This window comes from Mauremys reevesii, linkage group 4, assembly GCF_016161935.1.
Source record: "Mauremys reevesii isolate NIE-2019 linkage group 4, ASM1616193v1, whole genome shotgun sequence".
Lineage (NCBI taxonomy): Eukaryota > Metazoa > Chordata > Testudines > Geoemydidae > Mauremys > Mauremys reevesii.
The window spans coordinates 55,134,490-55,147,265 of NC_052626.1; the positions used below are offsets into that span (position 1 = coordinate 55,134,490).

Sequence of the window (12,776 nt, forward strand, 5' to 3'; positions counted from 1 at the left end):
AACAACAAAAGCTACGAAGTGGGGGGAGCTGAACTTTGTAAATGTTTTTCTGTAAGTAGCTCACATTTTGAGGTGATCTATTGGTGCGAGTCAGGAAGTGAGAGTCAGTGTAACTCTGTTCCCTTCACTGGATAATTAACTCTGATTCATAGCCTGTTCTACCTAGGAACGTATGTTTCGTTTCCCTCTGCAGAGTCCACGTTACCTACTGTTCGTTGGTATGTTGTTATTCCCTGAAAGTAATTGCACTTGATATTCTCCTGGGCAGACTCATTAGCCAAAGGCAGGGTGGCGTTGCCATTCTTAGAAAGTCTTCTAACAACTCAGTAGAAACATGTGCTCCAGAAATTTAGTACAAATGGGAGCAGAATCTCAGCGCCGGAAACAATCGTTAGGTGCTGCATCTCCCCCCAAGGGGATGGAGGTCAAAAGGGAAACATTTTTTGTCCCACTCAACCAGGACATATTTCTGAGTCCTATCCCTCACTGTGCATGATTAAAGCTGCAACAGAAGACAATTTAGGCATAATGAAGATATTCAAGTGTTTTTGAACCTTTGTCCAACAGTCTCCAGAAGAAAACGGCCTATACATCCAGATATAGATGAGGCAGTTGAGAAGGCAACTTCCAAATTCATTACCCTGCTCTCCTTTACATCCTTTTAAGATTTATTATATGCATCCTGAAAACACTCAACTGCCCACCCATCCTTCCACGCTTATATGTAACTTCTTTCTTACACATGTTTGGTATCACCTATCTGCCTGCTTCCATCACTCCTGCTAAATTAATTACACCACAGGTTCTTAGAAAAACTCAGAGAAAATAAAACAATTTCACCTAATTTTGTGAAGGGAAAAATCTGCTTGATTGTTTTTGTTTGCTTATTTAAATTTTTTTCTGGTGTTCTTCATTTAAAAAAAAATCTTATTCTTTTGGATCTTGGCAGGTTAAGCGGGAAGGTTCAAAATAACACTGCCGTGGAAGGGCTAATGCAGCTACCAAATGCCCCTCACAAGGTGGATGAAGAGGAACTAGAAGAAACAACAAATAGGCTCATCAAATCTCAGGCTGTCAGTACATCCATCACCAATTTCAGGGTACCTAAGAAAGTCTAGAGAGCTGTATTGATTATGAATTGTGCTGGCAATTGTATGTTTTTAAATAAAAAAATAATGATGGTGTCAAAGGACATGGGTATAGAATGAAGTGACTTTACTCTTCAAAGCAAACAATGAAGTTTCATGACGAGGCAGCTCATTGTATTCAGAGCCTTTAATTACTCAGAGCTCCTTCCCTCACAGATAGCTGATAAGACTCAAAGGGCAAAACCCATCTCCGGTGTACTCCACTGACTTCAATACTGTTCCACCAGGGATGGATTGGCCTAAGTGTTTCTGGCAGGATTATGCTAATATAATAATATTTATAATAATCTGCATGCAGAAAGCCAGGGAACCAGAGATTTGACCTCTGCTAATCATGTAGATCTGCACACTCCAAAAGATCTGAAAATCATCTTGTAGGTCTCATCTGCTAGAGGAGAAGATGCTTTTGAAGGGAATCGGCCTTCCAGCTGTGCTTCCCTTCAGGCAATCCCCTCCATATGGTGATAGCCTTCAATATTTTGGGGTCCAAACCTATAGACAAAACTCCTATTGATTTAAATGAGATTTTTGCCTCACTGAGGAATACAGGACAGGGCTGTCTACCTGATTCTGCAAGAGCTGAGCACCCCATGAAAAGTGCTGAGTTTGCCTAATTCCCACTGACTTTAATAGGAATTATGGACCTTCAGCGCATAGTAATAAGCTCCTGGCACCTCACAGGATCAGGTCCTTAATTAATATTTTAGCTATTGTCAGTCATTGTTTTTGTATGACATGTTTTCAACACCATCTCTGGTATTATGAAGTGCATGATACATGCTGCAGTTTAAAATGTTTTCCACATCTGCAGAAACAAACAGGCTTGTTAAGTGATGAAACAAGATTAAACAACAATATACTAATACATTTCTTATAAAGCAAGTATACACAAATTTATAAACCTCCTAGTATTACGTCATTTGCAATTATAACCCATCGCTAATAGTTCTATTGATTAGTGGCATAAAAAGCTCTAGTAGAAGCAGTTCTTAGGAGTAGAGAAATATCACAATAAAAAAAAAAACATAAGTGTTTGTCCTGTACTCTTACCTTGAGGCCATATTACGATCACAATAAGACATATCCAGGCATGTGTCACACTGGATAATACTATTTCTTGGGTGTTTGAGGGCACTTGGCTTTACCTTGTACTTCACAACAGCTGAGCCATGTCACTTAGCTGCATGATCCTGGCTCTAGCGGAAAAAATCACTAAGCTACATATTTATAGTTATTTTACATTAAATACTCAAAATTTCTCATTTACATCATTCACACACAATGTTAAAATAAACATTTTTTCAGAAGTTTTTCTCTTGGTGGAAGAGCTGATCAAATTATTTTGAACACATACTAGCTGGTCAATATAGTGCTATTTTATGTTCTCAAATGCTTTATTATTGATATGTGTTATGATAGCACCTAGAAACTTCAAACAAGGATTAGGGCCCCATAATCAATCCTTATTTCTGTATTTAGCAAGAATAGTTTAGGCAAACAAATTTCAGTCTATGGGCCCTTTGCAAAATGTTAATTGAGACTTTTTGCAATTCATTATTCTTGATGTATGACTGATTACCTCAGTCACATGGTATTAGTTCTGCTCTCCAACTGATTGGCTGAAGTTTTTTAAACAGGAGGTTAACAGCAAAAAGCAATAACAAATATTCACATCTGATTCTGCTTCCATTTAAGTCAATAAAAGCACAGAGGACACTCATCGCACCCATTTGTGAGATGAACATCTGTTTGTATGAATGTTCAAATATAGTGAGTAAAAAGGGATACAAACACGACAAACTAAACTGCCATTTGGAATCTGAACACCTGTTTCGAAATATAGTTTTGCAGTATGAAATCAGCTCTATTTTTTGTGAAGACAGTATAATTACAGTTCTACACCATTATTATAAAGAACCAAAAGTCATGAGGAGAATTATCCTAAGTTTCTTCCCCTACCTAGGTTTAACTCCAAATTATTCTGTGTTACAAATGGGTCTTGTTTTTGGAGCAAGAAGAATATTGTTTGTCCCAGAGGCTCCTTGATCTGTTGTTTTCAGATTTCAGCCATTGATAAGGTGTTGGCTGCAGCCTATAAATTCAGGATAACAGTTTGATCTGAGAATAAATATTTAAAGGAGTTTTTAGTGTTTGAGGGAGCCATTCAATTTCTTACCTACCCCAACACAAATGGAAATATATATATATATAAAGGGTTTGGTCCTGCATTTCTTGTGCATTGAAAATTCTTATTGACTTTACTGGGAGTTATGAATGTGGAAATGTTGGGTCCTTATTTTCTTGGAAACTACTATATTTCTATTCTATATTGTTATTTTTACAGTTGTAAAACTCTGTTTTGTGTCTACTACCACTGTACAAAAAGAGGAAGAAATGAAGTATTTATTGTACCCAAGAGCAAAATATTGTATTATCAGTAAGTACCAATGGTTCCAAATCATGGATTTCCAATTCAAATGCAGATCTGACCTGCTGTAAAGTTTGAAGGTGTTAGGATAAAGGGTTTATAAATAAATAAATAGAATAGTAATAAATAGAAATTGCTGTTGTTACAAAGAAACACGTTTGCAAAAAATACCGATGAGTTTGAATGTGAAGTCAGCAGGGGGAAAAAACAGGAAAAATAATTGGGTCTGAGTCTCTTCTCTGGTGTAAGCTAGGAGTAACTGTACTGAAGTTACTGGTCTTTCACTGGTGTAAAGCTGGTGTGAGGGGAGAATCAGGCCACTTGTGTTTAAATAGATGGAATTACTTGAGTACTTTTAAGAAAACAATCTGCAAATAAATACAAAACAAAACATATTACCTTTTTTTGCATGCATGCTTATTTGTCAGTGCAAATTAGATTTGAATATTCATGCATCACAAATCATTGACAGTTTGAAATAATGCAAAATGAGGTTAAAGGCAAGGGACATCAAAGAAATGCATCGCTAAATCAATAGCAATTTGATTGCGCATATACTTGTAAATTGCCGTTACAGTTTTTGACATAGGAGAAAAAAATGCTGTGCATGTGGTGAAGGGGGACACATAAATACTCTTTTTGTATGTGTTTATACCGGGTATTTTTGCAGTTCAGCATGTACTTGGATAACTGCTGTGTATAAAGTGACCAGACATAACATTTTTATTTTTTCAAGACAGTTACAGTTTCTTTTGCTTATCCTATCTCTTGTATTGTTTTGCTTAGTATGCTAAAAATTCAATTTTCAATATACCTGAACAGCAATGTTGTAAAATAAAGCTATTACTTACTGCAGATGGCTTCAGAAGAAGGTTCACCTGCTAATCAAAGTACTATCATAAAATCATGTTCAGTGGAGATTATCCACTTGTTTCAGGGAATTTTGTTCTATGAGGTGGGAGTGAGTTGCAAGTCTCAGGGCAAATTGCTAGAGTACAGGGCTTTAAAATAATGACAGATTGAAAGATGGCCAACCTAACCATTTAAATCAGAGCTTTTTCATTTTGCCCTTCTGTAAGCATCAATAAAGTATTGGATCTCTGACTCACTTGTGAGCTTTGTGGCTATTTAAAATGGAATAGTTTAAAATGTTGATGAGTATATAGAGCCAAAAGGTAAAACTGCTGAATATAAAGCACTTATTTAAAAATTACTCCAATGTATTTGTTTCTCCTAAATGTTCCTACTTTGATTACTAAACACAAACTGTAAGATATTAGCCAGCACTCTTTCTTCAGTGTCCTCCGTGGTTTCCCTGTTCTCCAAGACAACTGATGAAGGGATATGTAATGGGTCAAGTGAAGTTATACATACATAGTAGCACTGATGTCAAAACCAAGCAATAACATCAATTTGGAAGTGGTACAGGGGACTTTGGTCCTTTAAGAAAGAGAAGCACATGACTTCTTGCAGTGCTGTGTTTAAAAGCCTCCACTCACAGGAATGAAGCTTGCAATTAACTCATGTCAAAACACTGCAGAAGGGGAAACCCAGATGTCGAATAACTTTGGAAAAGGATAACCTCACATCCTCCCCAATCCCCAAGATGAGCTTGTCAGAAAATATGTCTCTCATGCTATCAAGATACCACAAAATACCTGTATATTCCATGTTTAAATTCAAAATCAACTGTGCAAGGAACACCCTTTATTTGTGAATTCTGCAGTGTGAATAAACAATAAATTAAAAAAGATCCTTTTAAAAAAATAAAAAGGCCAGTTTGACTTTTCTTCTCATCTTCAGAGTTTCTTGTGAAAGAAACAAATCCCTCTTCAGAGTGAGTGAATGGGGAGAACATTAGCTAGTGGTTACAGCAGAGGACTGGAAATCAGCAGTACTAGATTCTACTTTTGGTTTTGCCACTGACTTGCTGGCTGACCTAGGGCAAGTCATTTAAGCCATGCCTCAATTTCTCTGTCTGTAAAATGATGCTCATAATAGGTAATACACAAGGTACTGTGAGGCTTCATTCACTGATGTTTATAAAACAATGTAAGCGCCTCAGCTGAAAGGGGATCTGTATGAACACAGTTTTATTATTAACATTATAATTCCCTGCATGGAACAGCTCCTCAACTAGTACCACTCAAATCCTCTCTAATTTCTTCAAATTAAATAATATTGAGGGTTTTTTTTTGAGGGGAGACTTTGGAGGAGGGGCTGCAGCCTCTTGTCACATTCAGTAAATCATATAATCTTCATACTCCAAATGAGAAAGTTACTGCCTCTTTAGATTAGGAACTGGTAGCAACCCTGTAAATGCATGCATAAAATAAAGGAGATAAATGCTGAGCATTTCCCCATTCTATTTAGATTCTTACATTGCACCCATCACCATGGTATCCAAGTGCTGCTCAGAAGAAATTTGTTCTTTCTTCTGGTGCACTGAACTCAGAGTAGCTATTGCATTACCAGTGAAAATAGGTCACTAGTGCTACAGCCCGATCTTCATTTCAGCAGAAGACTGAGAGCCTTGTTCTATTTTTCCATAAAAGTAAGAGTATTTGATTAGAAACTTGGACCAACATCTCTATTTAGTGACTGATCAAAGTTTGGACATGTTAGTGAGGTTTTTTTCAGAAGGAACTCCTGGTGAGTGACAATAGGAAAGTAGCTCAGCTAGGGCATCTCAAAGCCTCCACAGGGTCAATACTTGAATGAATTTCACTGGAAATTCTTTGCTGTCTCCTCTCCAAATCTCCTTCCTTCACCTGCTCCTGCTGGAATTTCTGGTGTGTCTCTAACTGCTCTCTACCTGGCCACTCATGAACTCTTGTGTTGTAGAGTCAGAGGATACTAACCACTGCCCTGTGACAGGGATATAACCTTTTGCAGCCCTAACCCTTCACATGTGACTGGAACCAGGAAATAAGGACCAGTCTCAGATGAGGACTCCTGGCATCACACCTTTGTTACACATTGAACAAAACAGGAGAAGGTCTGACCCAATGAATGGGATCTAGATTCAAACTCAGGATGGCTCTTCATTAGTTGGCCTGGGCAGATTCCCTACACTGTGAGAAGGGGTCTTACCTGGGAGGAAACCACATGCCTAAATTTTCTTTTTCCATTGTCAGATAAAAGGGCCAGCAGGAGGGAGGAGTATAGTACAAGGGCTCATGCCCAGGCCCCTATGGTGTCTGCCTTCTTTGGGGAGGGGATGCTCCTCCCCCAAACTGCCCCAGATTATTTTCTTGTGTGGGCATGGAAGGGGGAAAAAGGGGAATGACACAGGTGCTCCTTTTCCCTATTCCCTAGTCTATTTAGAGCAGTTGCAGCCCTAGTCAGATGAGGTCTCCCCTTCCCCCCCCCCTCCCCTGAGTGAGCATATATGAGAACCTGCCTGTGGGGGCTTGGGCAGAAAATAGGAGGAAAAAGGGGAGAGTGAGTTAAGGACCCTAAGTATCAACAAATAACAAGGGTAAGACTGGCCAGTTACTGTACTGATCATTATGTTTATGAAATGGTCGGGGCGGGGGGGGGGGGGGAGGGGGAAATGAGTGTGGACACATTTTGAAGAAAAGCCCTAAACTAAAGGGCAGATTGTGTTGAGCCCTTGCCCAGGCAGGAGAGGGCCTTTTGCACTGTCTGGATGGGAGCCCTCAAAGCCTGCAGTTCCTGTGATCAGGGAGCAAAAGGACCGCATGAGTCTAGAACTCATCATGTAATGCCTTTGCTAAGGAGCCAGCTGGGGGGAAGCCAAACGCTGCACCTTCTTTGAGGGTGACCCAGCAACAGTACTCACCCCGAGATCCTGGAGGCACTGGGCATGCCTGAGGCACTGTGGGCCTGATTCCTTTCTTTTTGTCACCAGTGTCAATCAGTAGTGACTCCACTGGAGACAGTGGAATTATACACCATTGTAATACCAGTGTAAATGAGTGGAGAATCATGCCTCAAGTCTCTCAGAGCTCCTGTGAGGGCAGGTCACCTTCCAACCACTCCTAACACAGGGCAGTTTGCCTTAGTTACACAATTTACCCCCTAAGCCTTCGCTTAATAGTGAAAAATATGCTCTTGGCAGTTTTGTTTTGTCCTGGAATATGTATCATCTCACTAAACTTCAACTCTATGTCAAACGCAGCTTGGAATAAAAATAATATATAAACTGGTAATGCAATGATCAGATCAGATGTGACCCAGACTTCATATGTGTCAACAACTAAATGCATCTCACTCTGTTATTTTAAATTACAGGAGTTATGGGCATAATCTTCACTGGATAAATTGGAAACAAAAATGTTTTACCTTTGTTATTTTAGGGCCATCAGTTAAAACAACCCAAATGCCAAACTTGATACACACACCAGGCACCAAAATGTTTTTTTTTCCTACATGGATTATATTTCAAGGAATACAGTGCATCTCTATCTGCCCTCACTTCTTTCCATGAATTATTATGTACTGCAAGTGACATCTGCTGGAGAAAGCAGAGCTAAATATCTGCTGTACAAGCTCTTTGCTATTAAAACCCTGTGACTACACCTCTAATAAGTACAGCAGTAATTTAATGGAAAACCTGCTCTTGTGCCCATTGAAATGCAGTTACATAAGGACTTCCTTGGCAGTTAAAGCAGAACTGTAAAACTGTTCTTTTTATATTACAGAAGCTTTCTCTGCTTTATAGAGAAGCTTCAGTAATTCCAGAATTATTCTGGATTTACAATAACAAAGTCTTTTCAAAGGTACTATCCATTTGAATAAATAGTGTGTATTCATGCTTGCTCCTGTACAATTATTAAGGACATATTTTAAAAATATTCCTCACATGAGAATGTGGTCAAAGGTTCAAGAAAGCTGCATAAGTTGAATAGAAATGTATTTGAAAGCCTATCGTAGAACAATACTATTTTCAAGATGAGGAAGTCTGACTGTAAATGCACTTTAAACACTATTCTGGTTTTGGTGAAGACAGGGAGACACCGTTGAGAAATCTAAGTTAAAAATATCTTACTGCCTTAATACAGTTACAATCTGTACTTTTAAAAAATGTGAGAATTTGGTCTATAGGACAGGTTTTTTTCTTCTAATAAGATATTACAAACAGTCACAGAGTCCCAAAAGCGTAGGGCTCAAAGAAGACCTATCCCTGTGCTGGGGGTGGTGCAGCTGTACAGTAACCCAGGGGTACAATGCCTCTCAGAGCTCCTGCAAGTGCTAGTACTGTCCCACACACCTCCCAGAATTCTAACTGGTTTAAAAACAGTTCTGCTACTCCATTTTAAAACAGATGGAAATACTATCTTAGACCAGGCATCAGGCAGCCTGAATTGTTTCACCTGAATCTGTTTTAGGAAAGTCTATACTATAGCTCCAACCAGTTTTAAAATTGGATTAACTGAATCAGCTTTACCACCAGTTAGAATTTAGGGAAAATGACCTTAGTGTAGACTAGACCCTAAAGTGTATAGTGTGTGTTCCTCTGTAAATGTGGAAAAGAGTTTTTAAGACCGCAAAATCAGGTCAGAAAGTAAATCAATAGCCAGCAGCCATTTACTGATTTGTTTATCTAATGTTAATCTTAATTTAGCTGTAATTTCCTCCATCAAATGAATTTCTCTTTTATTTTATAAGGAAAATTAAATTTGGAAGGTGAGGCTTAAACCAGTGAAGAGAGATATGCTTTAGTGCAGCAATCATAAGAAGATATATTTGTCTGTTTGGAATAAAGGAGGAGGGAGGGAGGATAACAATAACATATTAAATGAGATTAAGTGGATAATCTGTATCTAATGTGTCTAGGCCTGATTGTCCCCTCTAGCCGAAACCCCATGGGAAGGGGCTAAAGGGAGGATATTTCTGACAGGTTTTCCTCACAGAAATGTTTCCTGAATTGTTCCCTCAGGGGGTGAGTTTTACCTCTTTCCCCGATCCTCTCTTTGCAGAAGAGGCTATTGGGGTTACTCTCCAAATCTCTCAGATCTTGGGCCCGGAGTCATCTGCATGAAGATCTTATGTGTTCAACTTAGCTCTCTGTCTCTGATGTCTTGCTAGCATTCCCTGGCAGCACAGTGCCACTGGAGACCAGTTGCACAGCTTTTCTAGCCAGTGGTTGCTCCAGAGGTCCCCAATTTCTTGAAGAATCAACAAAGGGATAGTGGGGGAAAGAAAATATTATCCTTTACCTGTCCTATCTACTTCTCCTCATCCTAGTCACTTATCTACTTTCCCCATTTGGGAATCCATGCTCTTCCAGAGCACCCTCCATGCAGTTCCAGGAGAGATGCTGCCACAGAAGGTGCTGATCTCTTCTTTACCTGTGGGAAGGTTACGATCCAAGTGCGGAGAGTTTTCTCTGCACGTGAGTCCGGGGGGCACAAGGGGGCCTTCAGTTAGCATTCTATGAATTATTTATCCATAACTAGAGACAGCAGCTCCGAAAGTAATTTCTGAAAGCTAATAGCACTAGCTAGAGATAGGGGTAGTGTGAGCAGGTAATGTAAAAAACTTCCACTATGAGCTCAGTCTCACTCTTACTGATCCAGTGGGAGCAGAATCAGACCCCATTTGGCAAATGCATCTGAGTCCTGATCTGTAGAGTCCTTTCTATTCTTTTTGTTCCCTATATGGCAGAAATTGCCAATAGAGCTGAATTGTGCCCAACTGTGTGGCAACTTTGTGATATTGACAAATGTCCATCTGAGCCCAGGCTGAGATCACCAAAGTAGTTTTCATTGTGATCTAAGCTCAATTACTCAGTTACCACCACCATCACCATCATCATCTAAGCATGCTTAGATACCAAATGACTTAGAAATATCTCAGATAGATTTCCTCATAAATTGTTAGAATTTGAAAGGGGGAAGTACATCAGCTACAATTAATAGTAATAAATAATTAATAAAATTTACCTTTATACTGTATAGGCATGATCCTGCAAGTACTCTAGATGTAGAACTTCCACTGAAGTCATTCTATGAATAAAATGAGCATCTTTGAAGAGGACTGTTTCAGCTAACCAGCATAGGGAACACTACACAACAGTAGGGTGAGGGATAAAGATATCAAGAATTTTTAATGAGATTTTAATAATCAATGTTTGCTTCAACAGTTTCACATATCTTATTTCCTTTAATAAAGGCCAAATGCAGCAATGATATATGTGATAATGTAAATTACCTAGGTGGGGAATTGATTCTGATCTCAGTATGTTTTTACACTTTGGTGGAGTTACTCCTGATTTACACTGGTTTAAGGGAAGTCATGTTCAGCCTCATGTGTAAATTGGTCAGAAAATAGGTGTAAGTGGCCATAAGAGGTACAGTAGTACCAGGGCCGGCTCCAGACCCCAGCGCGCCAAGCGCGCGCTTGGGGCGGCATTTTGCCAGCAGGGCGGCAGGCGGCTCCGGCGGACCTTCCGCAGTCATGCCTGCGGGAGGTCCACCGGAGCCGCGGAACCGGCGACTGGCAGCGCGCCCCCCATGGCATGCCGCAGTGCTTGGGGCGGCCGGATTCCTAGAGCCGCCCCTGAGTAGTACCATGTCTGCGTGGCATTCAGAGGATGGGAAAAATGACTGTCACCAGCTAAGCATGAGAAGGGAGAGCATATAAAAAAAAGAAGCTAACAGTAGGGTATCATATAAAACAAAATGTGTGTGTATGGTAGTCAGGAGAAATAATTCTTGTGGATAGAAGGTAGAATTATGTGTTGTTTCCCCCTCACATGTTTTTTGATAATGGATAGCAGACCAATGTCATCTTTAGGCTCCACATTAAGGTTTACATTTGTAAAGGACTTTATGGCATTTAATTCTATGTGTTCTGGGTTCTGATGTGAGGACCAGGTAGGTTGTTTCCTATGGCTTTGCATGAGATGTGTGGGAGCAAGATTACATCTTTCCTAAGCTGCCAACATGATTTCATGGAGTCTTGGAAATCCTGTCCTGCAGAGAGAGTCCACAACCAAGGTGATGTTCTGTATTGCTGTTTGCTTTGTGATCTTTACATTAGCAGGTATGTGTGAGGATATATGTGTCCATCCATCTGCCTCATGTCTCCACATCTAAGGTGTCTGCTATGCCTCAAATTACTCTACTTGAACGGTATGATAACTTTTCTGCCTGGCATGGCATTCATTTCAGCAAATTCTGAGATAGTACAATCTGAGTTGTGATATGGTGGGTTAAAAAGATTCCTTTCTGGCCAGATCACAGTCCTTTTGGAGATCTATTGGGGCCAATAATGTGGTATTGAAATTGCAGAAATCCCTTTGTGCAGCATGGAAGCATCTTGAGAAGCTACATTTCTACATTGCTATTTAGATAAACCAGCATTTTTGCTGTTTACCTCCAATCCACTTTATATACATGATAGGAGGATTTTGCCCAAGGATTGTATACTAGTTTCCAGTTTGCTTTAAAAGGTGTGGCATTTGGCTTCATTTCAGATAAGCATCCAAAAGTTCATCGGCTTAACTTTCTGAACCTCTTGAGTCTGCAACCCTGGACTGAAAATCTAATGAGAACAGGCTTTCTCATTCGTCATCTGGCATTTCCATTTCTAGTCCCAGCCAGAAATACTGTGAACACAGCCTTTCTTGTGGTGTTCAGCACTTTTAGAATCTCAGCAGAGATCAGACCATCTGGGCAGTGGTGGAAAAGAATTGCTAGTTCAGCCCCAGATGTTTCACAATCTCCCTCAGTGGCCACACATACATACAGAACAGAAGGGGGAGACAGAATAGGGTCCTGTAGGATCAGCATGGGAGAGATCCAATTATACTATTCTCTATATCTTCTTTCAGAGAAACCTACGCCACCTCTGCCACAGCCCACACATTTCAGGATGAGTGGTATCAAAGGTGCCTGCTAGCTCCCAGTGAACAGATGACCTTTGAGAATTGCCAGGAGTAGATATACTTTAACATTACAACAATCTCTAATCATAAGAAAGATAAAAACCTGTGACAAAAAATGTACAAATAGCATGTCTACATGTCAGTGTTGTTGTGTAAATAACCAAATATAAAAGTTGCACATTCTTTTATGTATATCATTTCTTAGACAGTTTTCAAGAAAAAACACAATAAACATTTCTTTGATATATATGTATCTGACAGACTATGAAATCAATTCTACTCCCCCAATCTTTCCTCTGATATTGCTTATTATGCTATTATTTTATTATTAATAAGACAGAAT

General features: G+C 39.5%; 1 long non-coding RNA gene across 2 annotated transcripts in view; it reads right to left on the reverse strand.

Annotated features, from left to right (window-relative positions):
- Positions 1-3,134: 3,134 nt before the first annotated feature.
- The window catches only part of LOC120404453, a 32,618-nt gene continuing 22,976 nt past the window's right edge, over positions 3,135-12,776 (reverse strand). The window contains exons 4-5 of one of the 2 annotated variants that reach the window (XR_005598003.1): positions 10,488-10,550; positions 3,135-3,266 (exon numbers count right to left, since the gene is read on the reverse strand). This is a non-coding gene — a long non-coding RNA (uncharacterized LOC120404453). Of the gene's footprint in view, positions 3,267-10,487; positions 10,610-12,776 lie in introns of both variants that reach the window. The other variant, XR_005598002.1, reaches the window with a different exon arrangement.